At 50.9% G+C, this 23,411-nt stretch overlaps 1 protein-coding gene across 4 annotated transcripts in view; it reads left to right on the plus strand.

Moving 5' to 3' along the window:
* LOC131478257 (zinc finger protein 260-like) overlaps positions 1 to 23,411 on the plus strand; it is a 41,140-nt gene that overhangs the window by 7,356 nt on the left and 10,373 nt on the right. Inside the window, exons 1-3 of one of the 4 annotated variants that reach the window (XM_058656701.1) lie at positions 8,960 to 9,082; positions 10,671 to 10,749; positions 11,621 to 11,674. The exons of 1 other annotated variant lie outside the window; for it this stretch is intronic. The gene's annotated coding sequence lies outside the window, so the exon portion shown is untranslated. Of the gene's footprint in view, positions 1 to 8,959; positions 9,083 to 10,597; positions 10,750 to 11,620; positions 11,675 to 23,411 lie in introns of those variants that run through there. 2 more of the 4 variants (XM_058656702.1, XM_058656704.1) reach the window with 2 other exon arrangements.

The raw sequence follows: 23,411 nt of genomic DNA on the forward strand, positions 1-23,411 counted from the left end.
TGCTTGATTGTTCACTGCTACTGTTTCTTGCAAGTGGGATTATCTGAGGGGATCAGGTGGCTGGTGATGTGGTTAATAAATGTGGAATTAGGAGAGAAGAAACCCAGGGCTACTAAGACTTTCTATTTGAATTGTAGTGGCTGCCGTGATTTGGAAAGCAAAATGTTTTAGGGTTCACTTTTGTTCTATATGGCTCTCTACAGTAAAAGTAATGATTTCCTCGAGGTGGGAGAGTTGTATGGATATACGTTGTAATGGTGTGCTCTCCTAGGCAGATGGCTCGCAGACGTCTGTGTTCACACCTGACACTAGATCTTAGCAAAAGGCCGAGGAACGATCACACCTGATACTGACTGCAGTTCTGTTGGATCAAACAGGGTGTGCTTCCAGGAGTGCTGAAATAAAGCCAAAGCTCCTGTTGGAAAGGTTAATCATCTAAGCCCTTTTTAAAAATATTTATTTTTATTTGATAGGCAGCTTTGAAGAGAGGAGAGACAGAACTTCCTTAAATGATCACAGTGGCTGGTACTAATTGGTCCAAAACCAGGAGCCTGGAGCTTCTTCCAGGCCTTCCAGAGGGGAACAGGGTGCCAAAGACTTGGGCCGTCCTCTTCTCTTTTCCCAGGCCACAGGCAGGGAGCTGGGTGGATTGGAAATGGAGCAGCCGGGACATGAACTGGTTGCCCAGATGGGATTGTGGTGCTTGCAAGTGAAGCATTATCCTGTTGAACCCTTGTGTCAACTGCTAAATCCTTTTTTTTTTTAAGATTTATTTTATTTTTATTACAAAGTCAGATATACTGAGAGGAGGAGAGATAGAGAGGAAGTGGAGCTGCCTGGATTAGAACCAGCGGCCACATGGGATCAAGGCGAGGACCTCAGCCACTAGGCCACGCCGCCGAGCCCTGCTAAATCCTTTTTAAATTATGGGTTTTTTTCTTTTAAATTTAAAAGGCAGAGTGGCGGAAAGTGGCTGGGAAGGGAGAAGGGGAGGAGAGATCTTTCATCCACTGGTTCACTTGCCGGAGCCAGGAGCAAAAAATTCTATCCAGGCTCCCCACATGAGCGGCAGGAATACAGGTGCTTGGGCCATGATCTGAAGCTTCAGACATGTCAACAGGAGGCTCAGACATGTAGACATGTGATATAGGGTTGGAATGGAGTAACTGGGATGCAACCAGACACTCTGCCATGAATGGATGTGTTCTAGGTTGCAGCTTCAACTGTTGCGTCACAGCGCATGCCCCGAAAATAGAAAATGGATGTTTTAGAAGTAGAAGTGATGGGACTGATTGTGGAGATTGGTGAGTGAGGACTCCACAGTGGCCACCTGTGACCTCAGGACCTTTGTGGGATTGTGCGGGTTTTAGGACCATCATTCATGGGGCAGGGACACTGCGGCAGTAACAGGAGAGGGTGAGTTAATAAAAAGTCAGTGGCAAACGTGTTCTTCAGAAGGGGAGCCGAACATGTGTATGAGGTGGTCTGCCACCTGAAGGAGCCCTGTGCTTGGGCAGGACATGGCGTTGGTGCAGTAGGTTGAGATGATGTTCATCTATACTTGAGAGTGCAGTTAGGCAGTGGGCTCAGTGTCTTTTGTGTTTTAGTACAGGGAGAAATGTTGGAAAAGTCACCAGGATCACTCTGATCATGAACTCCGATCATGTGGGATTTTAATCCCTGGACAAGTGAATCCTTCATAGCGCTGGCACCACTGGGCTGTGCTGACCCAGGGTCAGTCATCAAGCGTGTGGCCAGTGTGAACCGAGTCTGTACTCCCTGGGGTGACTTGTTCCGTTGGTCAAGTTGTTTGGGTCCATTATGATTGTATTACTTTGGTTGAATCTAAGTTAAAATCATGTCCAAGGTAGTCCCAACTGAAAAGTCTGGCTGAATTGGTGAAGTGTGAACTCCTAGCTGAGTTTCCTGGTTAGAATCCCTTTTCTGAGGGATTCTGCATTGATGAAAGGGGGCCGGTGAGCCCTCGGCCTGCCTGTCCTACCATCCCTGGCTGGAGAGCAGGGAGTTGTGCTGCGTGCGCCCCGGCAGCACATGGGAAGGCAGGGGCTCTGGCACTGCGTGTACCAGAACTGATATTTTCTTCTTTTTAAAAGATTTGTTTATTTTTATTACAAAGTCAGATACACAGAAAGGAGGAGAGACAGCGAGGAGGATCTTCTATCCGATGATTCACTCCCCAAGTGAGCCGCAATGTCCAGTGCTGTGCCGATCCGATGCCAGGAGCCAGGAACCTCCTCCAGGTCTCCCACACAGGTGCAGGATCTCAAAGCGTTGGGTTGTCCTCGACTGTTTTCCCAGGCCACAAGCAGGGAGCTGGATGGGAAGTGGATTAGAACCGGCACCCATATGGGCTCCTGGGGCGTTCAAGGGGAGGCCTTTAGCTGCTAGGCCACACTGCCGGGCCCGCCTCTCTGCTGTTAACACTGCTTCCCACCTCCTGGTGCTTGCAAACTCATGGCAATCGTCCAGCAGGGGGCAGCAGGGGACGACGAGTCAACAGAACTGCCTCATCCTGCACTAAGGGCGGGGCCAGTAGGTGGTGCCCCAAGCCACCTTGCCTGTGGGCATCTGCCTGTTGGCGCCCATGCCTGGGATGCCAGCTCTCTGTGGGGATGGAAGCTATGTTTTCTTACTTGTGACTGGGGAGGTGCCCTGTGCCCTCGGGAGCAATGGAGGCCATGTCTGCCTCCCGAGTGCTCCCAGGGCTGGGGACAGGGCTAGGTGTCATGTCCTCAGGTTGAGTGTCAGAATTCTGTGACCCAGGAACTCTCTTTGTGGAATGTTAAGTTCTTGATGTTCTCACCTAAGGTTGTAGGCATCCCTCATGAAGGCTTACTGTGGATGGCGCTGTTGAGCGCATCCTCACCAAGGACCGGCTGAGGAGGAAACCTGACAGCGGGACAGACCCCTGCTCAGGGGAAGGTCATGCCACGCTGTCAGGACTCCAGGTACTGAGTGGGGGACAGGCCACTGCTGTTGGGACCCAGGAGCAGTGGGGCCTGGGGTGGGAAAAATGCAAGCTCCTGTGACCTTGGAACTTGTCCCCATCCCCTAACATGGTTCAGACAGTCCCAGACAGGACTCCAGGGTCATAAAGCTCATGCTACTTTCGGGCTGAAGATGTCGCTTGCACCAGAGTCAGGCGGATAACTTTAGGCTTTACTGGATTTAAGGCCCTTGCTTCTGGGCCTTTTGGCTAACATCAGGTGTAATATCATTGGATCTGAGGCAAGCAAACTTTTTAATAGTTCAAGTTATTTAGAATGATGTCCTGGTATGTCTCGTTTCACTCGAGAGAATGACTGTGCAGCTGGTTATCTAGGCCAGAGGAATAAGACTTCCCGTACTCAGTGACACTTTATCAAGGTGAATTGAGAAATCAAACCATTTCCAGAGATTCCTCAAACCATTCACAGTGGCAGGACAGGCACTGGGGTCCTCTCTGTTAGTTCCTTGATGTGTAGTTGCATGCTGTGTGAAGTGCTGTGTTCACTGATGGTACACACGTCGTATCATCGTATCATAGTATGCAGTATGAGTTGCTGCTACTCACTGGTAATAGACACGTCATATCAGGGCACACAGCGTATGACGTGTTGTGCGTCACTGGTGTTGTACACCTATCATCGCACGCAGGATGAAACCTGTGTGTCACCAGTAACACACTCACGTGGGGTTCCCCAGAGCCTCACAGCCTGAGCACCCCTGGAAGCAGAACTCTGCTTGAAAGCACGCAGTGATGCTCTCACTGTCGTGTGGCTTGGCTCCCCAGACAGGGAAAAAGCCGCAGAGCAAGCAGGCACCTGTCACGAAGTCGCAGTGATGGCTGTTAGAGACGTTTACATGCTTGACAGGATTCAAGGGCCTGCTGCATTGCAGTGACTTACAAAGTTAGAGGGGACTTGTTGGTCATGATCCCATCTCTAGATTGTCCTTCTTCCCTGGCTTCCGATTAGGCACGGTCTGTCTTGGATTATGAGGTAAGTATGGTTGTGAGCTTCATAATGAAAGAGTCCTCAAGCTTGTGTGTAACACACACTTCCAGAGAGAACAGTGAGGATGGGAGGTGCCAGGTGTGCCAACTGCAGAGTCAGGAATGGGTCCGACCAGGCTTTCCCTTGTGTTTTGTGGTTCTGAGTTGGGAAGAGCGCTTCCCCAGGAAGATGCAGCTTCTTGGCTGTGTCGCCAATGTTAGGTCCGCAGGTGATAGAACAGGCCGGGAGGTGGAGATGGGAGGGAAATCTCAGGTCTTGTAAGGTATCTGGAAGAGCTGTGTAGAGGGAAGGGGCCAGAAATGCAGCCCCATGCTTCCTGAGGCTGTGTTTTCATAAGCCTGGGCCTCCCCGTGCATGCAGGGAGTGTGAAGCATGGGAAATGCAAGCTCAGACTGGACGTACTAAGCATCCCATCTCATGCGCCATTTCTGGACTTGTGCGCTTGTGTGGTTGGGTATGCAAGGCATGCTTGAAGTGACCAGTAGCTAACTTGTCTGGAGGAGTCTGCACCTGCTGGGGTGCAGAGACTAAGAGTGAGGCTAGCCAGTTGCCCATGATTCGTGCATGTCTGCCCCCTGCTGGCTCCCCTGTGTCACATGCTATCTGTGCCCAAGGCCTTACCTGGCTCTCCTGCTGCTGCTGTCCTTGTGCCTTTACCAGTGATGGAGATACAGAGAGGGAGGCATTTGCCTGAGATTGAAAGTTGTTTGTGATGCATTTTGAACTTTGATTTGTTTGAAAGGCAAAGAGAAAGAAAGTGCACACAGGCTCCCATCTGCTGGTCCACTGCCCAGGTGCTCCCATAGCCAGGACTGGGCCAGGTCAAAGCCTGGAAAGTAATCTGAGCCTTCCATGTGAGCAGCAAAACCTCGAGTCCCTGAGCCATCACCTGTTGTTTGACAGGGACTGCATTTGCAGGAGGCTGGAGTTGAGTGTCCCAGGGTCTGCAGTATGAGATGCTGGCAGTCCCAACTGGCATCTGAATTGTCAAACAGGAACCCCACATACAGTTATCAAGTAGCTGAGCCTGGGACCAGTCAGACCCAGATCGGGCCCTGTGGTTCCCAGGGGAGGGGGACTTGTGGCAGTTTAATTTGCTTTGTCCTTGTGAGTACAGTGTGGATTCTGTGGGGTGACCTATTTTTCTGGTACGTGTGAAAGCCTTCAGTAAAGCCATGCTGTACTTTGCGTCTCAAGTGCCACCACCTTTCAGGAGAGTGAGTAGCCGCTGACCAGGTGTCCCCTGCCTCACCCCCAGAGCAGCCACTGCCTCGCCAAGGGCAGGAGAAGCAGATTCTTTGTGGAGAATGATGCTGACATGGACAGAGAGGGTATGACAGGTGGTGCTGGTCCCTGAATCCTGCTGCTCCTGTGAAGTGGCCCTGGGGACAGGCTGCAGTGGCCCACAGTCCTGATGGGCTCTGGGCAGGGAAGTGGCTATTTGAGAATCAGTATCCATGGACTGGCTGTGCTGGGAAGGTCTCTCGTCCTGGCTTTCTGACCCAGTGTGGGTGGGGAGTAACCCCAGCTGCCTGGCCTGGAGTGACTAGGGACTGTGTGCTAGAGCCTGAAGGTCCCAGGTTCAAGCCCCAGGGCTGTCTCTTTTCAGCGCAATGGAAACATTGAGACATTTTTTCATTTCTCCATACGGCGGTTTCTTTACCTGAAAACAGGCCTGTGGTAGTTATTTGTTCAGCTGTGTGTCACACACTCAGTAGCAGATCATTCAGTCATGCTGGCATCGAGATGTAAGCAGCTGGCTCCAGAGCCAGAGGGTCTGGGTTTAGTTCTTGATCTCCATACACTCCTGTGTGACCAGTGGGATAATGACTGTGTCCCTTGGAGAGCAGATGTGGGACTCAGTGCATGACATGCTTAGCGGGTCCTGGGCACACACGCATGAACTGTGCTGTTGTTGCAATTATTAATATTGTTTTTATCATTCTTACTGTGCTTGTTTTTGCATCTCTACTTGGTCACTGCTTATCTGTCTCCTGGGGCCAGCATGTTCTCGCTTCCAGCTGGTTCCTCACTGGTCAAAGGAGTTGGTTAAATGATGAACAAGACCTTGTGAAAACACTCCTCCCACCTCAGCCCCCACCCCCCCCAGGCACAGCCCTCAGTACTGTGGGATGTGGAGCTGCACTGAGAGCCGGGCCCCAGGTCGCAGGAAGGGGTGTCTCTAATGTGATCCCAGTGCTGTCCCCTGGGGTCCTGATGATTGCACAGCTGTGCGCTTCTGGGAGGTATGGGCTGATGTCATGTGGCAGACACAGGCTCACCTGTTAAAGTCCCAGAACCATCCTATCCAGCCTCACAGCCGTGGCCACACACGGACATGCACCTGAGCTGCGGCTTCTTGCTCTGTGGAATGAGGATGAAGATTCCCCCGTAGCCGTCACGCTAGCAAGTAGCACAGCATTGTCCTCAGAGATGGAAGGCGCCTGAGTGTAGGGCAGGGGTTGTGGGTTGGAGCAGGACTGGACCTCAAGGAGACAGCTGTGGAGCTGCCCCATGGGTCCAGATCCCAGCACAGACTGACACACGGTGGAAACGTGCCTGGGTGCTTGCCACACGCTCGCTGTTACCTCTTTCTCCGTTGCATCTCGAGCCACATGGGCTCAGCTTATCTGGTTGTACTTGAAGGCCAGAGAGAAAGAGGCCGTGCTTTGGCTAGCCTGACCTCCATGCTCTCTGGCACGTCACCCTGGTGGTGGTGTTTTTATTGTACTCTGTCTTCAAGGTAGTCCTGTTAGAAATCTTCTGAGAAACTGCTCACAGTTCCAGCTGCCTGCTAACATGTCCACTAGGCTTCCGCAGTGTACTCAGTCTGGTGACTGGGTTTCTGCCACCCACATGACCAGCCTAGGCTGAGCCTCTGGCGCCCAGCTTTGGCCTGGCCCTACCCCAGCCCTTGGGGACAAAGAGGTGGGAACCAGCAACTGTGGGCCTTCCTCTCAATATTTTTTTTGTCTCTGACTTTGTTTCCTTTATTTAAAAAAAAAAAACACAAAAAAACCACACACAACCAAACCAAAAAACCCAAGTCAACAAAAACTTAAAAATTTAGGCAAAATGAGAAGTTCAAGTGATCAAAAAACGTCAGCATTGAAATGACTGAGTTTTCTTTCTTTATGTTTTTAACTCACGTGTTCTATCTGCTTCCTGTCCGTCTACACTGAGGGCAAGAGATACAAACTGTTTCAAGGGACCAACCCCTCTTGCTGTCATGTCCAGTCACAGGGAGTGTGCCGCTAGCAGGGCCCGACGGCACAGCTGGAAGCTTTTCACATTCTTTATTTAAGAGTAATGTTCCAGTTTGCTAAACTTATATGTGGATCAAAACTCAAGCAACCACACCAGTTTTTTTTTTTGAACAGCAAGGTAAAATATCAAAAGATGTTGGGGGAAGAAAATATAAGGTTATTGTTTAAAATTACCAGTACACAGTGCTGTTCAGCAGCGGATCAAGTATTACTTGATTGTTGGGTTATCCTTTTTTATAAAGATTTATTTAAAAATAGATAAAGATCGGGCCCGGTGGCGTGGCGTAGCGGCTAAAGTCCTCGCCTTGAACGCCCCGGGATCCCATATGGGCGCCGGTTCTAGTCCCGGCAGAAATGTTTCCCAAAAGCCTTACCGTGCCCATCCTAGCCAGGCTGCTGAACAACACTGTTACTAAGTGCATCATGGATATCGGCCTTGAATCCCTTGAATCCCTTGATGTTCAGTTCTCTGGGCCTGAGGCAGCTGATGGCAAGGCAGTCTGTCAGAAACTGATTGATGGCTGCTCGGAGAGGAGGGGAGAAGGAGAGCTCTTTAATCCACTGGTTCACTCCCCACAATGCCACCTTGGCCACAACTGGGTGAAGCTGAAAACAGGAACTCTGTGTAGGCCTGAGGCCTGAGCCGTCCTCGGCTGCTTTTCAGGGCACATTTGCAGGTCGCTGCATCCCAGGAGTTGCAGCCGGCCCCGCGTCATGCTGGCTTAACCCAGTGCGCTACCACTAATGCCGGACCTCCTTACTCTTTCTTTTTTCTCAGATGAGGAATCTCAGATTTTATAAACTGAGCCACCAAAGAATGACTCTTCAAACTAGAATTAGAGTTCAGCTAGCCTTTCTCCTTACCCCCCTGGGTAAATTATAAAGCCCTGTCCACCTCTGTTTCCTCCTTGTAAGTTACTGGCAGTGTCTTCTCCAGCATTCATCTCGGGGTGGAATGAAATAGTCACTCAGGAGTGTTATTTCCCTTTCGAGTTCCCTGTTTTTGTTTCTGTGCTTGGTGAATTATAGGGGATATAAAATGATGTGAAAAGACCACAGATAGCAACAAAACACATGTAAGATTTGTTCTTGCATAATTTATTGTAATCTGTGCTTTCTGGTATTGTGTTCGTTCTCACATTTCATTGTTATAGGCAGGTACCCCAAGAGGCCGTCCAGGAACAAAACTGCAAGTACGACTTTTCTGGAAGAACATGTTCAGAAAAAGTCAGAATTTGGGGTTGGTTTTTAGCATTGGGTGTCCTGCATTAAAGTTTTGGTTCAGGAGAGAGCAGCTAGTTCTCCTGGGATTGTTTTTTTCATTGCGGGAAGAGGAGCTGGGGTAAAGGGTGGCCGGAAGTAAACAGAAATAAATGTCGTCAGTTTTTTCTGTTCAGCCTCCTCCTGCCGAGTGGCTGTGAAGCCCACCTCGGTCTGCTTTCTGGGACGGCCCCGGGCCTGGACTCTATTTCCCAGAGTTCTCGGTTCTGGGACTCCATTTCCCAGAGTTCCGAGCTCTGCGTGTCCGTGCGCAGGCGGGAGGACGTGCAGCTGCGTGGTGCGTGCGGCTGCGCTCTTGCGCGCATGTGGCGCGTGCCCCTGCGACACTGGAGGTTGAGCCACCCGACGGAGCCCGTGCTGGCGGCCGCTTCTCCCGCTCTCGCCGCTCACCGCTCGCCGCTCACCGAGCCCCTGCTCTGCCCTCGCGGTCCCGGGCCTGCTGGGCCGGCTGCAGCCGCCCCCGTGCGCTCGGCGCGCTCGGCCTGGCTCGGCTCCCGGAGCGGCCGCGCGCCTCGGCAGGTACTGAGGAGGCCGCAGGAGGACGGGCGCGGAGCGGGTGCGGGCTTGGCCGGCGGCCCCGGATGGCTCCCTTTGTGCGCCTCGTCGTGCTTGGCGGGGGGCTGCACCCCGGCCGCTCCCCCGGTCAGGCTTCCTAACGCGTCCTGTGCAGGGAGGGAGGGGGGGCGGCCGTGCGTGGCAGCTGGAGAGGTGGCCGCCTAACGGGGCGGCGGGGGCGGCGAGGGCGGCCGCACGAGCCCCTGGCCCCCACAGTTGGTGACCTGCGGTGGGCCGCCGGACCGGTGGGGCAGAGCTGCGTGCAGGCCTTCCGGGGGTCCCCCGACGTGGGTCCTGCGAGCCAGGGCTGGGGGTGCAGGGAGCGAGCCCCCCGAGGCAGGGCTAGAGCCGAGAGTGGACTTCCATCAGATTCTGGGTCATTTCCACCCCTGGGCGGAAGGGGAATAATGTGGAAAGCAAGGTGGAGTAGACTCCCGGAGGAGGGAGTGTTGTGAAAGGGGCGCAGGCCAGAGAGGAAACCAGCGTGGATGTGTCGTGACGGAGAAGGAAATTGGCAGAGCTTGGTAGGCCTTGGTGGCGTGGAGCTGGGCTCGGCCGAGGCCTCTAAGGGAGGTGGTGTCTGGCGAGCCCGGGGGCACGAGGCGCAGGCAGTGTTGGGACTGGGCCAGAGGTTGGCACACCTGCTTAAACCCTTGCTTTTTGTGCCCCAGCCCATCCCTTGGCCGCCTTTGCAGCTCCCTGGCCCACCGAGAGGAAGCCCCTCTAGGTTGGGAAGCCCCTGGAGAGCTTGCTGAGTGCGCGACTCACTGGCTCACGCGGTGTAAACGCAGTCGTAGCTGCAGCTTGCTCTCTGCTGCGTGCTTGCCTCTCAGGCCACCTCTGCGGATTTTTCTCGAAGTAAGTTTCTTCCGACTGAATTCATAACGTCTTGCTCTTCTGTTGTGCCCTGTGCCTGTTTCCTAACAGGAAGAGGGGCGCTGTGGCCCAGGCGATAACTCACCACGGACCCTTTCTGCACTAAAAATGGGAGAATTCAGTTACTGACCCCTTCCCCTGCTGGTGGATATAGATAGGGGACCCAGGGCAGTTGTGTCCCTGCTGTGCTACGTGAGGGGCCGGCACCTCATAGAGGAGGGCAGAGAGAAGAAGTAAGGTTTCCCAGCCTGGGGCCTCCCTCACGGGGGAGCTTCTGGCCTTAGTGTGAATAACATTACGTTCACTCTTGCACCGTGTCCTAGTATTCCCTTGAATTCCATACTGGACAAGAAGTCCGTGGGCCAGGGAAACGCTGTTCAGCCAGGAACCACAGGTAGCCCTCAGCCAAGATCCATTGCCAGGTGCCAGGTGGGAGAGGCTGATGGTCAGGTTGGGATCTGCCCCACTGTCCCACACACCACACCAGTGGGGAATCCACATCCGGGGATCTCACAGACACACGTGAGCCGCAGCCGCGTGGACCGCGTGGACCGCGCGCAGCGGCTTTGTGGATGAATCCTTGTTCTCTGGTTCACAAAGACTTCGCAATCTGGAGTCGTTCTGAGGCTGGAGTTGTTTTTGATTTTTGTGCTCAGTTCTATTTCTTCTGTTTTAGAAACAGCGTCAGCTGTCATAACTTGCTCCCGAACCCTTCGGCAAGTGAGGAGTGAAACAGAGGCAAGTCTACCTCGTGGGTCAGTGAGTGGAATGATTTTTGTCTGCAATTTACATAAAATACCAAACTGTAAAATATTACCGCACAGTGCTGCCTTGGGCCCAGTTCTTCAGCCACCCAAGTGCCCCGCCGAGCTGAATCTCTTAGAGTCCAGGCTGCTTTATTAGGAAGGCCAGGTAGTTTTCAGTTTGGTTTCCTTTGGATCCTGCGACCTTGTTGGCCGACACTGGGAGTATCCGCTCTCTGTGGTAACTACAGACTGACGGTGATCCATGGAAGCCTCTCTGCAGTTTCTTCATGTGAAGAGGCTGAGAAGGAGAAGAGGACAACGATGTCCCTCCTAGAAGTGGACACTGTCAGTGGAGTAAGAGATGGGACCTTGAGAAAGATTGATGACTTGGTTTCTGTATAATGAAACCCACACAGGACAAAACAGGTTTTTTTTGTTTTGTTTTGTTTTGACTTACATGTTCTTTTAGAATGCTCGGTGCCGTTACCAGGTTACTAATTTCTGAAGATGTTTACCATGAGTTCATCTAGAAAGTAAAAATACGGAGTGAATTGTTGGTAGTAGAGGTTGCTAAGGAGGCCACAGCTCTGCGTGCTCGTTGGTGAGCTTGAGCGTGCCTGCTCCCCAGCAGAGTGCTCGTGCGTGGATGGGCCGCTCCGTGTTGCTGCTGTGCCGGCCTGCTTCCCACCCTAAGACAGCCAGGGACTCGTTTCTTGAGCACTGTTGTGTGGCCGTTCACCCAACTCGGAAGCAGCCGAGAGCAGGATTCCTAAATATGAGATACGGAATTGGTGATGGCAGGCAAGGTGCCGGATAGGGAAGGAGTCTCACAGTGTTCGTTCTTGTCCCCATTAATAACAGTTGTTGGTTTCTGCCACAGGACTGAAGTCGGAAATCCATCACTAAACCAGGAGGATTTTACAGTTCAACTGAGGTACTGAGATTTCTGTGTTTGCAAGAGTGTCTGCTCTCTGTAAGACACCTCACTGTATGGGGTCTTAGGTGAAGGGATGCCATGTTTGCTGGGGTGACTCTCCATGGAAAAAGTGTAATCTGTGGCAGATGGTGATTGCTATTTCTATTTAAGTTAGTGAGTTCTTGTATTTATCTCGTATGTTAGCATGGCTTGTGAAGAGTATCTCCTATCTGTCCTCCCATGTCCTCTTTGTAAGGATGTATTTTACTTATTTGGAAGGTGGAGAGATGGAAAGAGGGTTCTTCATCAGCTGCTTCATTCCTCAGATGGCCACAGTGGCTGGAGCTAGGCCAGGTCACAGGCAGGAGACCAGAACTTAATCCCAAATGGGTGCCAGGGACAGAACTGCTTGGGTCATCTCGAGCTGCTCTCCCAGGCAATTTCCCAGTGAACTGGCTTGAAGGTGGTGCAGCCAGGTCTCCGGCTGGTGCTAATAGGTTTTGCCGGTGTTGCAGGGAGCATCTTAATCCATGGTACCATAATGCCAGCCCCTCAGTATGCATTTTGAAACGCAGTCAATGGCTATGAAAATGTGCAACCTAAACGTAGAAGGGAAACAAAGACTTTTCTTTGTTTAGATTTATTTATTTGACGGGCAGGGTTGCAGGAAGAGGGAGAGATGGATCTTGCATCCTCTGGTTCACTCTGCCAAATGGCTACAATGGCTGGAGCTGCTCCGGGGAGTCTCACATAAACGCAGAGGCTGAAGCACCTGGACCATCCTCCTCTGTTTTCCTTGACAAAATAGCAGGGAGCTGGATTGAAAGTGGAACAGCCAGGTGTCAGATCAGTGTCCCTGTGGGACACTGGCGGTAACAGGCAGCAGCTTTACTTGGAAAGCCACAGTGGCATCCCTAAGAAGCTGCTTCTAATTCCAGTTGGTTCCAGGTACCTTTATTGGATATCAGCTCTGACTGGGCTAATAATAAGCAGAGCGAAAGAAAGGCGAAATCTTGTTAAATTTTTTGTTCTAAATCAGGGTGATGTGCTGTTTAAGGCCCATGCAATCATTTGGCTTGGCCCTGGCAAAGCACCACAGGTGAGATTTGATATTCACCAAATCTAGAGCAAACTGATTTTTGAGTCTTTTGTGTATGGCTGGTGGGTGCGGGTATAAATATTCTTAGAAAAAAGGTTCCCATAACCACAGAATGTTAGTGGGAACCCCGAGGCACAGGACAGGTCATTGTAAGAGTGGGTGAAGTAGTATCTGCTGGAAGACAGTGTCACGTTCGCATCTGTGGTCAGAGATGGCAGGGATCTTGTTGGGAAGGTTCACTCCTCCTCAGAAGTAGGGAGTGGGAGGCTGTGTGACGAGGGCGCCTGCTCCTGGCTGCCCTGGAACCGGCCTGTTTGTGGACATGGTCTGTGTGTCAGCGTAGAGGACCTCTGCTTGTGTGCTGTTGGTAGCAGCTCCAGCGGTTGGATGTTCCTCATCCGCGTGTGCGTGGCGTGGGAAGTCCTCGGTGTCTGGGCCTTGTTGAAGGTGGAGGACACGGAGGGGGTGAAGTTGCGTAGCGGGAAACTGGCCTGCCGTGAGTGGTGCTTCTTTAAAATGTCCCCACTCGAGTGAATCAACGGATGGAAGATCTTCCTCTCTGTCTCTCCTCCTCTCTGTGTATCTGACTTTGTAATAAAAATAAATAAATCTCAAAAAAAAAATGTCCCCACTCAAGTCTCCTGGGTGGCTTGGCCTCGCAAAGCTTATTTCCTGGATAATATTGTATTTGGTGGCTTTAAACATTTTTTTCTTTGCCTGGCTCAGGTACATTTCATGTGAAATGTGTGCCAACCCAAGTAAGCTCCCACAGATCACAGCAGGTTGCTGCTGTCCCTGCCTGCAGGCCTCTAAAGCCAAGGTGTTGCTCTTGCCTGAGCTGTGAAGCAAAAGAGAGGGAGTCCAGACACTTGGGGGGTTTCCCTTTTGCTCTCCTTGTCTTTTTTTTTTTTTTAAGATTTATTTTTGGGCCCGACGGCGTGGCCTAGTGGCTAAAGTCCTCGCCTTGAATGCCCCGGGATCCCATATGGGCGGGTTCTAATCCCGGCAGCTCCACTTCCCATCCAGCTCCCTGCTTGTGGCCTGGGAAAGCAGTCGAGGACGGCCCAATGCATTGGGACCCTGCACCCACGTGGGAGACCCAGAAGAGGTTCCGGGTTCCCGGCTTCGGATCGACACAGCACCGGCCATTGCGGCTCACTTGGGGAGTGAATCATCAGACGGAAGATCTTCCTCTCTGTCTCTCCTCCTCTCTGTATATCTGACTTTGTAATAAAAATAAATAAATCTTTAAAAAAAAAAGATTTATTTTTATTGGAACGTCAGATACACAGAGAAGAGACAGAAGATTTTTTTTAGTCCGCTGATTCACTCCCCAAGCGGTCACATCGGCTGGACATGAGTGCAAGGTCCCAAGATTTTGGGCCGTCCTTGACTGCTTTCCCAGGCCACAAGCAGGGAGCTGGACGGGAAGCGGGGCTGCCAGGATACAAACTGTTGCCCATATGGGATCCTGGTGCATGCGAGGCTAGGACCTCAGCCACTAGACTACCACACCGGGCCTTCTTCCTGTCTTTTATGCCCCTCTTTCTCTCTCTGTGCTGGTCTGCAAAGGATGTGATTCCCTAGCAGTATTCGCTGCCTGGGTCTCGCTGCCACTTAGCCTTTCTCCCTGGGAAGTCGGCTGCTTGTGTGACAGTGGCCCTTAGGAGAGGTGGGATGGACTTGGAGTGGGTGTCATCCAGGTGGACCCAGCCCTTGCCCAGTGCTGTGGTTCTGGCATCCGAGGCCAAGGCCAGCCCTGCTCTCTCCATCCTTCAGCAGCCACGGGCCTTTTGTGCAGGCAGGCTAGATGAGGCTGTGCATGTCCCGTTCCCTGTTGGCTGTTAGACTTCCCCTGAGTGCACCGTTGGCAAGGTGGAGTGCCAGGGACCTTTGCCGGCCGTGATGTCCTGCTTTCCTTCCTGCCGGTGCCCTGAGTCTGTTCCCACAAATCTGCATTGCTTGGCAGTCATGTGGTGAGTCAGTGTTGGCTCTCTGTCCCTTCTGCTGAGGACCAGGAGAGCCACCGCTGAAGGCGTATGCCAGCCTGGCCACTCACGAACTGCTCTGACAGTCGCCCCACTCATTTTGTGGGAGCAGTTGCCAAGGGTCACAGCTGCCCGTTAGTCTCCCTGTTCCCTGCTATTGATGACATTGACAAGGAGACTGGCTGTTTTCTTCAGATTTATTTTTTATTGCAAAGTCAGATATACAGAGAGGAGGAGAGAGAGAGAGGAAGATCTTCCATCCGATGGTTCATTCCCCAAGTGAGCCGCAATGGCTGGAGCTGAGCCAATCTGAAGCCAGGTGCCAGGAGCCTCTTCCAGGTCTCCCATGTGGGCGCAGGGTCCCAAGGCTTTGGGCCGTCCCTGACTGCTTTCCCAGGCCACAAGCAGGAGCTGGACGGGAAGTGAGGCTGCCAGGACTAGAACTGGTGCCCATATGGGATCCCAGTGTGTGCAAGACTAGGACTTTAGTCACTAGGCTATGGCACCGGACCCTGTGGTTTCATTTCTGATGGGGAATTCTGATCTGCCTCAGAGAATTGCAGATGACAGATTTAAGTACTTTGAGTTCTCCCTTTTGCCAAGAAAGTTCTGCCTAGCAGTCATGTGTTACTGTTCCATATTTTTTGTTTTGTTTTGTTTTATTTTATTTTTGTTTTTTTCCATATTTCATTTTCACAGCTGTTAACTCCTGTCTGTAAAATGGCTTTGTTCATGTTCTCAAAGTTCCTGGGTGGACTTTGACTATACCCACCTGCAGTGGAAACTAAACATGATTTCGCCACTTGCAGGTTAGGAATGCTGAGCCCTGAGAGCTTCGGGTCCATTTTTATTGGGAGACATGTGCGTGATGTTTTGAAATGATTGGATTGTGAGGAAACAGGGCTGTTTTGTTGCAGCCTGGCCAGAACTTAGGAACGGAAGCTGTCCTCCCACCCCACACTTGGTTCTGAGATTTACCTTATTTTCCCAAGGAAACTGTTCCTTACCCTCCTTTGCACAAATGTCTGTGCTTCCTGCTAGAAGTCACTCAGGACCTCTGCAGAACTACTTGGGAATCCATAGCATCTCTTAGGATTCAGTGATAGTCTTCAAGGGTGCTTCCGAGGGAGAGCGAGCTGCCACAGTTCTCAGTCACCAGGGGCAAGAAGAGGTGTGTTCAGAAGAGCATGCTGGGCCCGGCAACGTGGCCTAGTGGCTAAAGTCCTCACCTTGAGTGCCCCGGGATCCCATATGGGCGCCGGTTCTAATCCCGGCAGCTCCACTTCCCATCCAGCTCCCTGCTTGTGGCCTGGGAAGGCAGTTGAGGACGGCCTAGTGAATTGGGACCCTGTACCCGCGTGGGAGACCCGGAAGAGGTTCCTGGTTCCTGCCTTCGGATCGGCGCGCACTGGCCCGTTGCGGATCACTTGGGGAGTGAATCATCAGATGGAAGATCTTCCTCTGTGTCTCTCCTCCTCTCTGTATATTTGACTTTGTAATAAAAATAAATCTCTTTTTTAAAGATTTATTTATTACAGTCAGATTTACAGAGAGGAGGGTGAGACAGAGAGGAAGATCTTCCGTCCGATGATTCACTCCCCAAGTGACCGCAACAGCTGGAGCTGAGCTGATCCGAAGCCAGGAGCAGAGAGCTCTTCTGGGTCTCCCACGTGGTGCAGGGTCCCAGGGCTTTGGGCCGACCCTGACTGCTTTCCCAGGCCACTAGCAGGGAGCTGGGAAGCAGTCTGCCGGGATTAGAACCAGCGACCATATGGGATGCTGGCGTGGGCAAGGCGAGGACTTAAACCACTATGCTATTGTGCCGGGTCCGTATTTATTTGTATTTTTTTTTTTTAGAAAAGGTTTTTGTTGGAGAGGTAGATCAGAATTAAGGAGAGAAGAGGCAGTGGAAAGATCTTTTCCTCTGTTGGTTCGCTCCCCAAATGGCTGCAATGGCCTTTGCGGAGCCGATCCACAGCCAGGAGCCTGCAGCTTCTTCTGACTCTCCTACATGGCTGCAGGGTCCTAAGGATGGAGGATCATCCTCCTCTGCTTTCCCAGGCCACAAGCAGGGAGCTGGATGGGAAGTGGAGCAATCAGGACTTGAACTGGTACCCATATGGGATCTTGGCGCTTACAAGGTGAGAATTTAACCATTGAGCCATCATGTCAGGCCCAAGGGGTTTTTATTTTTTAAAAATTAGAATTTCTAGCATGGTTGACTGACTGTTTAGTAGAGAAGTGATCTTAATAAATGCGCTCTTCAGTCTTAAAGAAGCGGTCAGGTTTAGGTGGTTGTGGCAGGTGAGGTGGGTGAGTCTGGGTTCATGTCTGTCCCTTGCTTAGAGCAGAACATTTCTTGACTTTATTTGAGGCCACTAACAATTAAGTCTTACAGTGGAAACACTGGCCATTTTTTAAAAATAAAGTTTATTTTTTGATGATTTTTACATAGTTGATTAGGTGTGAAGGGTCAAGGGCTACAGGAAGGTAGATGAGACCATCATTTCCACATTCTCTTCCTTTACCTGGGGTAAGGGGGAGATAAGGGGAGAAGCCACACCCAGCCTCCCAGCCATGCCAGGGTCCCCTGGGTGGGACAGCTCCCGGGGTCCTGCTCGAGTGGTTTGATGGTTCAGCAGCTCTGAACCATTGTGATGAAATCTCTCCAGAATCCACTGGCTGACGTAGTCCACCTTAGAGTCTCCGTTTGCCCAGATATTCACGCCAGTGCTTGGCTGGGGTAGTTGATCAGTTTGTTCTGTCCTCCGTCCTCTGCAGGCGCCAGTGTCCTGCCATATCCTCCATGTGCACCTGGATGTGCTGTCCACTGCTCCGTCTGAGCCACTGAGGAGGCCCGGCTCTGACGCATGCACTCCACGGTCAGACCATGGAACCTGCAGTTCTCTCCGTGGTTGGGTTCTGAGTCCAGTGGTTCAGTTGAGGGGGAATTCCCAAAGAAACTTCATCTGAGGTGATCCCAGACCCGGTTCCTGTGTGTGCTTGCCAATACAGGGTCCGGCACAGTCCATCGCCCACATCGGCCTATGTGTACACGGGTAGTTGTAATTGCTGGGTCAGTTCTGTCTCCAGTCCTGAATTCTACGCAAACCATGGGTGCTGGAGCCCAGGCTGATCCTGCCCACCACATACTCGGCCTTCACGCAAACGAGTGGGAGCTGCAGCCTAGCGACCCGTGATAACCCCCACCAGGCCCACCCCCTGCACTGTTTCCTGTGCTTGCCAGTATGTACAGCAGTCTGTCCCACATCCCTGTCAGCTTTTACATGTTAATGGGCACTGAAGCCTAATTCAACCCAACCAGCCCCACTGTCCAGTCTACATGGGTGGCAGTGGTGCCCACCCTGTGTCTAGCCATGCCTGCCCCTAGCCCTTGTTCTCATGCTCACCAACATTGGCCATTTTTACTAGTGGGCCCTGCTCACACTGTTCGTTTGTGTGTGAATAGGTCTTGGTCCTGTGGACCTGCGTGACATTAATAGACCGTGTGCTGAAGCCTGAGAGCTAATAGACGGAGTTTGTGGCTCAGTATGAGGTTTTCCGTAGGATGAAATACAGCTACATAGAAGTATCCTCCCTCCTGGTAGATGATGGCGTCGCTTGGAGTTTGCCTGTCCAATACAGTTAGCATCACAGAGGGCTCCCAGAGTAAGTGTCGGCTTCTGTGGAAACAGGAAGCCTCTACAGGACCAACATATTTTCCCTGGGAAATGAGACAAGTGTCTTAGAAGAACCAGTTCATGGAGGATGTGTACTTCTCTGGGAAGGACACTTAGTAATTCCCTGTCTAAAGGCAGGCACCATTGAGGGTCCTTTATCACGCGAGGCGGCTGAGCCTATCCATATTGTGGCGAGCTGGTCATGAGTAGGCCCTTGGTGAGGTGCCAGCAGTAGTCTGGGCTTTTAGAACACTGTAGCTGGGAGGGATGGGGTGATGGTGAAGTCACGGGGACCCACCGCTGAGTTGCTCCTGGAGCGGAAGACCACCGAGAGCCTGTGAAGTGACGTGGGCCGTCCCTCTGTGTTTACTGCACAGACCTAGCCCTGCTCCCTGTCAGGAACCTGTTCTCCCCTCCTTGAAGGGGGCATGGTGTCACACACACATGGATTATGCACATATATGGTGCTTTTGTGTTCACTCGACTGTCAGGCAGACTTTTTTTTCCAAAAACCTGCACCAACCCCAAGATGATAAATAATAACATCGGTTTTTCAAAGCAGGTGGAAAGAAGTGTCTGTGTGAATGATGGATCCTGGGGCTCTCAGCACAGTCGCTGGGATTTTAACTTTTTCTCTCTTCCAATAGGGATTTTCCCAGAATGTGGAGACTCCTTTTTAGGTTGCTGAATTTGTCTCGCCTGAAGAAGTGTTTGCGTGGGTCATGTGACAGGGTCAGTCACAGATAGCTAGGGGGAATCTAGCCTGGCTGGACTGAGCTCCGTGTGCCACTGCCTGGTGACTGGCCCGCGTGGGCTGCTGTGCCTGCCCTCCTCCCTCCTCTTGTCCTCTTGGCAGTGACGCAGACGTGACCTGCCCCTGCTTGCTCAAGGCTGTCTTTGCCCTCACTGAGCTGGGCAGCAGGGTGGCTAGAAATGTGTTTTCAGAAGGACCATGAAGCATGCCAGAAACAGCTGGTGGAGGCAAGGCAGCAGAGGAGCGCCTTGTTTGCCAGCCAAGGATCCCACAGCACCGGCCCTGTGAGGCCTGCAGGTGCATTCAGAGACGTAGGTAACCTCATCACGTCTGTAGCTTGTGAAGATTGAGAGGTTCTGTAGCTGAAACCAGGAGTGCAAGTGTCTGTGCCCCCACACCCCAGGTTGTTCTGCCGAGCCAGCCTTGAATCAGTTTGCAGTCTGTAGTCTGAGAAGGAGGTAGAATGGGCCTGAAGAACAGGAGAATGACCAGCAGTGAGGTGGGGGTAAGACCACAGGACCTAGGGGTGCTGAAGTCTCGGGGAGGTGCAGGAGTGTGTGGCGGGGGTTGGAGCACACAATGTGGAAGGTTCTGGGAGGGCATACTGACGGGAGTGAGGGCTTAGGAGGGGTTAAAGTGTGTTCCCCAGGGACGTGCGTGTACGGACTCCTGCGCAGGGCCTAGTTTTTTGCTTGACACTTGGGCACTTTCTGCAGTGGTTAAATACCTATGTGAAAACTCCAGTATTATTCTGGAATTCAGTTTTACAAGACATTGTTGGCAGTGAGTGAACGGTAGAATTTGTGAGCCGTGGAGACCAGTCGGGGTGGTATGTGACGAGATCTGTTGTAATGGTGCTTGGGCAGCCTTCGGGACTGAAGTCTTGGAATCTCTCATGTGCACCGAGTGGGGCGTTACAGACACTGCTGCCCTCTGACCTAAATGAGACCCATCTGTAGGCCTCACGTGTGTGCGCCACAAGCACACAGCATGATACGTTGTCTGTTCTCAGGGGGTCTTTGGGTGGGGCCTGAAGGGGGCACACGCAGAGCAGGGTTGAGATGGGGCTTCTTATGAGGCATTAATGGGGAAAGAGGAGGGCAGCTGGGTGGAGTGGTCTTGGCATGTGGATTCTGTGCGCATCCTCCTAGGAGTGAACTAGAACTGGCCCTTGGTGTAAGTGCACAGATAAAATCCAGTGTTTCTCTTTTCATAGCAAGGTAGCCCTGTGGGTGTGGGAACTCGAGAACTCTGTCACTGGGAGTTGGAAACACTGACCACTTGCCTGCTGGCCTTGGATTTGAGTCTGTTTAAATAGAATCGTGTTTAAAAAGTCTCGTGTGCATGTGTATGTGTAGCAAAATCAGCCTTGGAAGGTCTGGTGTCTGACACCCCAATCCATGTCAGCTCCCTCACAGCTCTCTCTGCAGTGTTAAGGGAAGGTGTTGGGGCTGGTGCCCCTGTCGGTCATGGAGCACCTAGTTCTGCTCTCCTTGTTCCCAGTTCTGTCTGATTTTTAAATGGGTGAGGGAGACAGAAAGACAAGACTGAACATGGACCATAGGCCAAAATGCCACTGTGACCATGAAGAAGTATTGGGCTTGAGTGAGAAGTAGTCCATTCAGGGGGGTTAGCCACCCAGGCCTGAAGGAGGAACCAGAAGGAGTTAATACCTACTCTTTAGCTTCCTTCCTGAGCAACACAGTTGGAACTAACAACCTTAGACTGACAAAAACCTGGGTGCGTGAGCTTCCGGACAGGCCAGTCTGACGGGGCTTTGTTCAGCCTGAGCTGACAGGTGGATTTTCTTAGTGGTACAGCTGCACCGTTACAGATGCCAGCTTTCCAGGATGCTGGTGGCAGGTATTTTCCCTTTCTTTGAAGATGGCACTTGCTGACAAAGCACCTGGTACCTGCCTGTTGATGAATAAGCTGCTTATGAGAATCTGAGTGGTTTGTAACATGCCTTACCATCAAGCTGGTGTTGTGCCTCGTACCCAGTTTAGATGTCCGGCTCTTGATGACATGATATTGTTTTTTGAGCATTTCATCTTTGTTAGTGAGCAGTGAGCCCAGGAACCTATCAGGGTGTGTGTGTCTGCTCACATGTGCCTGCAAAAGCATGATGCTGATTGGTGGCAGTTGAAGAGCCTGTTGCAGAATCCAGGGCTGTTACTGGTTCTGACTGTGATGTTCTTGTTAGTTCAAGCATCTGTGGAAGATGCTGAGCACCTGGCGCGTTCCAGGCACGAGGTTAGATGCTGAGAAGGGCAGATGGTGTTTCCTGCCTCACTGCACCTTACGCTTTAGTGAGCACTTGCAGGGTTTTGTGAAAAATGTCCCATCAGAGGAAATACAGAGCACAACAGGATTCGAAGTGTGAGCATCTGGTCTTTTTTAACTTTAAAAAATTAAAAATTAATACAGCTCTGAAGGCTCTGGGACTTTCCCTTGCTCCCCCCGGTCCCCTCCCCCACTGATATTCTGTATTTTATTATAGTATCTCCTATTTTGTTAAAATAGTATAGCCCTTCAAAAACAGTCACTCTGCTGTTGAAGTGTGTCCTGACATGGCAGGTTTGGACAGTTGCAGACAGCCCAGCGTCCCAGCATCAGGATATGTTTTCACAGTTTCATTAGTCCTTTCATTCAGAAGTAGAGACGCATACTGCTTTGTATCTTCACATCTCCATACGACAGTCTGTATTACACGGTTCTTCTAGATGACTATATGTGCATTTTTGTTTTTTTTTTTAGATTTATTTATTTTTACTACAAAGTCAGATATACAGAGAGGAGAGACAGAGAGGAAGATCTTCCGTCCGATGATTCACTCCCCAAGTGAGTGCAGTGGCAGCTAGGCTACAGCACTGGGCTCAAAATAGATAAATCTTAAAATAGTCTTCTCTGTCTTTTAAAGGGTACTGCAGTTGCAGCTTCTTAGCATGGAGTCATCTGTGTGTACTAACACTCTCAGATTATGTTCATGAGCTCTGTACGCTGCTACCCTGCCAGATTTTCCACAGTCTCTTGATTGGCTCTTTGGGTTCTCCTCTGTGGAGGAACCATGTCATCTGCAAAGGGGCTAATTCTAATTCTTCATTTCCCAATTTGACTCCTTTAGTTTATTTGCCCTGCCTGATAGCTTTTGTGAGAGCTCCTAATACTATGTGCCGAGTGGCAGTGGGGATGTCCCCTCTGTGCCCATTTCTTTGTTGCTGAGATGTGAGAGGTTTTGCTTTTTGATTGCGTCCCTGAACTATGTTTGATGCATGAGTGGAAACCATTCACATTCAGGGCTACTATAGTACAGGTAGTAGTTCAGTCCTGTCATTTTAGCGGTGGGTTATTCAGAGTTTGATTTTGTCTTTTTGTCAGTTTACTGGGGTGTTCTTCATGTTTGCCTTTGGTTTTGGTGGGTGCTAGTCCTCTGTCAGTAGAACATCTTTAGGGCACATCTGGACGAGGCAAATTAGAGCTTTTCTTTACTGTGGAAGAAATTTCTTCATTTTCAAAGACAAACTTTCCTGGTAAGTTACTCTGTCTGGGCTTTTTTCTTTTTAAAAATTTTCCCTTTAAAATCTGTAATTGTCACTCCATGCTCTTCTGATCTATGAAGTTTCCTCTGACAGGTCAGCAGGGAGTCTTTTATATATTAATCGATGTTTTTCATGTGACTATGTAAGGATCCTTTCCTGATGTTCAGCTGAAGAGGGCTTGACCACCACATGCTGTGCGAGACTGCTGCCCTGCTGTGTGCTCTTCCTCACTTCTTTCTCCATATTAGGGACGTTTTCATTTGTTATTCCATGGAATACATCTTTAAAACCCAGCTTTCCCTCTGCGCCTTCTGGAACTCTCATGTCTTACAGTTGGCCTTTTAAATAGCTTTTCTTAATTCTTGAATACTTTTTTTAAAAAATTATTTATTATTTAACTTCAGTAATTACATTGTATTATGTGACACAGTTACATAGATACTTGGGTTCTCCCCACCCCTCCCCAAACTTGAATACTTTTTTTTAACCTTGACTCAGTTCCACTTCCAGCTTTTTTGTCCCTGTTGTTGCGAGAAATTTCTTCTAATTCTGAGATTCTTCTTCCTTGCTCATTCTGTTGAGATTTTCCACTGATTTCTTAACTTGCGCCTTTAACTTGCATGTGCCCGTTAAGAATCTTTTTAAAAAAATTCTTTACCTCCCCACTTTCAGTGTCTTCCTCAGTTAGCCTTTGC

Source organism: Ochotona princeps, chromosome 29, assembly GCF_030435755.1.
Source record: "Ochotona princeps isolate mOchPri1 chromosome 29, mOchPri1.hap1, whole genome shotgun sequence".
Classification (NCBI taxonomy): Eukaryota; Metazoa; Chordata; class Mammalia; order Lagomorpha; family Ochotonidae; genus Ochotona; species Ochotona princeps.